This window comes from Sinocyclocheilus anshuiensis, unplaced genomic scaffold (genome assembly GCF_001515605.1).
Source record: "Sinocyclocheilus anshuiensis isolate Anshui unplaced genomic scaffold, SAMN03320099.WGS_v1.1 scaffold1750, whole genome shotgun sequence".
Lineage (NCBI taxonomy): Eukaryota > Metazoa > Chordata > Actinopteri > Cypriniformes > Cyprinidae > Sinocyclocheilus > Sinocyclocheilus anshuiensis.
Window position 1 is genome coordinate 85,880 of NW_015546117.1, and position 4,272 is coordinate 90,151.

Below are 4,272 nucleotides of genomic sequence, written 5' to 3' on the forward strand. Positions count from 1 at the left end.
TGTTTACTCATTTCCAGTTTTGTATACCTATTTAAACTTTATGTAAGTTATTTGTTGTTTTATATTAGGCATAGCCTGCCCTATAGCATGGTGTATTTGTGTTTGTTTTGTTAATAAAAGTTCTATGTTTTATATATAGGCTTAAGTGAGTTTGACGTTGTATTTTGTTGTTGCATTCAAGCAATTTACGCCGAACTGCCGCTAATTCAAACGTGAAAGTAAAATGAGCACGGTGCTTTTAAGCTATTTAAAAGCGACGGAAAGAAGGAAAAAAGGGAAAATTCAAACGAACTAAAAACGAACAATTGCTTTACGCCGAATTGCACACACACATGCTCACACACGCAAATGCCTTACACTGGCTTCTCTCAACAATTATGATAAGAGATGCATGGCTCCGATACTGGCATTTTCTGCCGGATCGGGTATCAGATGTACCGATCCAAATCCCATATTCTGCGTATTCTATTCTGTTATTCTTAAGCACCACAAGACGCACAAAAACATTAGAAAGCACCATCAAGTTTCAGTGCACTACAGGTGCATCTCAATAAATTAGAATGTCGTGGAAAAGTTCATTTATTTCAGTAATTCAACTCAAATGGTGTGTTGTGAAGCTGTTCCATAGTTTAATGTGAGTTAGAGACGAATATTTAAGTCGTTAAATTCAAGTTGATGTAAACTCTTCATCATTCATACCCTTTCTTATTATAATACTTTTGCGCAATGAAAGATTATTAATAGCCTTTCTTGTTCTGTCTTATCTATCATATGTTGCTGCCTTCATTACTGTGCTATACATGTAAAACAAATGTCTTTTAAGTTTATAGTATATATTTATATATAAATATATTTATTTGTTTTCCACGAATGTATTTTACAACAATACAAAGAGCAATGTGTAACATTTTACCAGATTTAGACCTACACTTATTAACTTTTATTTGTTCCCCACTAAATAATGTTGTTGTTTCACTAAATATTTAGATTTTATAAAATTATTGTGCACTAATGCACTCAATCTTGTGATTTTTCTAGAATAACTTTTGCTGCTGAATAATCCGCTAACCTAGTTTATAATAGTATTTTTGTCATATATTATGATTATATATTTTCCCATTTCTTATTTTTCATTCAAATGAAGTTATCTATATTTAGCAGATAACACTGATGATCAGATCAGCACAGAAGTAAAAAAAAAACTGCTTGTATCGGATCGGTATCGGTATCGGCAGATACTCTGAATTTTCGGTATCGGATCGTTTCTGAAAAAATAAATGAAGTAAAAATTAAAAAAGAAAAATTACTTTATTTAAGCTGTTTGAAACATTTGTCATTTTCATTTAATTTAACTTGACGTACTAAAACAACTAAAATTAAAACGTGAAATAAAATTAATAAAAACTATACAGACATTTAAAAAAAACTAAACTAAAATGACAAAAACACACAACAAAATTACTAAAACTTTAATAAAAAATTTACATGAAAACTTAAAATATAAGTAAAAACTCATTGATAAATACTATAAAAAAAAACATCTTAATTAAACTAAAACAACACTGCTAGTGACTCGTGAAGCGTGAAGAAATGAAAGACCAGGAGACGAATTCATAAAAATACACTTCTTCTAAACCACTGTTTTCTTCGTATTTAACTTACGAATGTTCTGAATTCCCAAAACCATTTCTTAAGAGTGTCCTTATCTTTTTTCTGAAGACAAAACTTAAGAAGAATTTGAATTCCTGAAAATAATGTTCCTTAAAATGATCGTAAATAACGTTAGGATAACCACCAATTTATTTTAAATCCCCAAAGGTAACGTGTTTAATAATATGAATTTATTGAATTGTTTCAAATATTAAACATCACAACAGAACTCTAGTTTACGTACAAGACAACTGTACCACCTTCTTAGAATTTTTCTTATTATTAGAAATGTTATCTTTCTTAAGAAGATTCTTATGAATCTGCACCAGATGCTCCTGTCTAACTTCTATAGAGTTGTGAGTTTGTAGAGCTGAGTAGAGTTCATGGTGTTTCATTGTTTAACTGTGAAGGCGTGTGTGTGTGTGTGTGTGTGTGTGTGTGTGTAACACACACACACACTCACACTCACCCGTCAGTAACAGCTGCTGTGTGTGAGTCCGTGCGGTGACTGACAGTACTAGTTATGGTTAAGGTTAGTAGTCACCTGTGAATGTCACTGTGGTTGAGAAGGACAGAGAAGAAATCCAGATAGTAGGTGAGAGAGACAGACGCCAGGATCCAGAAGCGGAGGCTCTCTCATCCACAGCCTCATCAGGACCAGACGCTGCAGGATGACGTCATAACACAACAACAACATCGACATGACATCAACACAGCAGCCTCAGAGACACTGAATCTAAACACAGCTGATGCGACACACAAAGACGAAGTTAAACCGCTGATATTTAGTTGTGTGTGTGTGTGTTACTTCCTCTTCTTGTTCGTTTGTCTTGAATCGTCGCCTCAGGTTCATAAACTCACTGTATGGCCTGATGACGTCACACTGCAGCGGCGGGCGGATTCGTGACGCAGGACGCTCCAAAGATTCAAGTGAGTCGCCTGACGGTCGAGATCCGAATCGACTCAGAGTCGTTTCACTTCAGCGAACCGACACCGCAGACCGGACATTTCGAATTCAGAGGCCACTTCCGTTTGTGTGCGCTGCATGAGAGAGATGATAGCGGTTTGCATTTCTGATATTAAACTCACATATAATTAGTTGATGATTACAGAACTAAATGTTTCATTTTTAGTTCAGTCGAAGTTTATTATCTACTCATTTTGCCCAAATTTGACATTCGTGACGTGACCCTGGAGCACAAAACCAGTCACAAGGGTCACATTTTTTGAAACTGCGATATATACATCATCAGTTGTATAAATCATAATCTTTCCATTGATGTATGGTTTGTTAGGATAGGACAATATTTGAAAATCTGGAATCTGAGGGTGCAAAAAAATCTAAATATTGAGAAAATCATCTTTAAAGTTGTCCAAATGAAGTTCTTAGCAATGCATATTACTAATCAAAAATTAAGTTTTGATATATTTACGGTAGGAAATGTACAAAATATATTCATGGAACATGATCTTTACTTAATATCCTAATGATCTTTGGCATAAAAGAAAAATGTATCATTTTGACCCATACAATGTATTGTTGGCTATTGCTACAAATATACCCCAGCGACTTAACACTGCTTTTGTGCTGCAGGGTCACATATGTGTGCACTTTTAATCATAAACATAATATATTAAGTACATGCATATGTGCATATTTAAAAATGATAAAACAATCACTGCCACTGGGACAGAATCTCCAGAAGGTGAGTCCAGTCTCATGGTGTTTCTAGGAGAGTGGATTCTGGAAAACTATCCTGAATAACTGCAGAAGTCTGATTGAGCGCTGCTGTGCAGTGCAGTGAGGCCTTCAATATCCAAAGATGAATCCACTGAATCAGCCAGACGCTAAACAGCTCTCTAGATCCGCAGCGATTCGCTTACCTCTTATCTCCAGCGCGGAGCAGAACTCCCACAGAACCGGGATTGTGTGTGTGCGTCCACGGCTTCAGCAGAGTATCATGTTCTGAGCCCAGCTTCACGCTTCATAATGCGGCTCATTCAGCGCGTCTGAACGTCAAACTCCAGCAGTGTGTGCCAGATATTCTGAGGAAAAGCTGAGCGCTTTTGATTCTCACCCAAACACACAATAAAACCAGACTTCCATCTCCTGCGGCCGCGGACAACCTGCTTTCTGCTCCTGTTTCCCAGAGGCCTCTGGGGCAGCGATGAGGAGAACAATAGCGTTCTGTGAGGAACTTTATCAGAGACGTATACCTTACACACCGCTCTGGTTCTGATGGGGTTTCTAGAGCCCATGGCTCCCACTATCCATGATGACGAATGAAAGGAAAAACATTCATGAAACACTAACATTATGTGTTAAAAACACTCAGGATCAGCAGCAGAACACATGAGAATGAATCTGTTTGAAGTGGTAATCCACCCAAAAATGAGCAATCAGTCATCATTTGCATGTCATTCCAAACCTGTATGATAACATAAACGATTTTCTGAAGAAAACTGGGAACCAAACAACTTCTTTTGTGTTCTACAGAAGAAAGAAACTATTACAAATGATTACTTTTTTAACAAACTGTTCCTTTATACACAAGTTGTGTGTGTGTGTGAGTGAGTGAGTGTGTGTGTGTGTGTGTGTGTGTGTGTGTGTGTGTGAGTGAG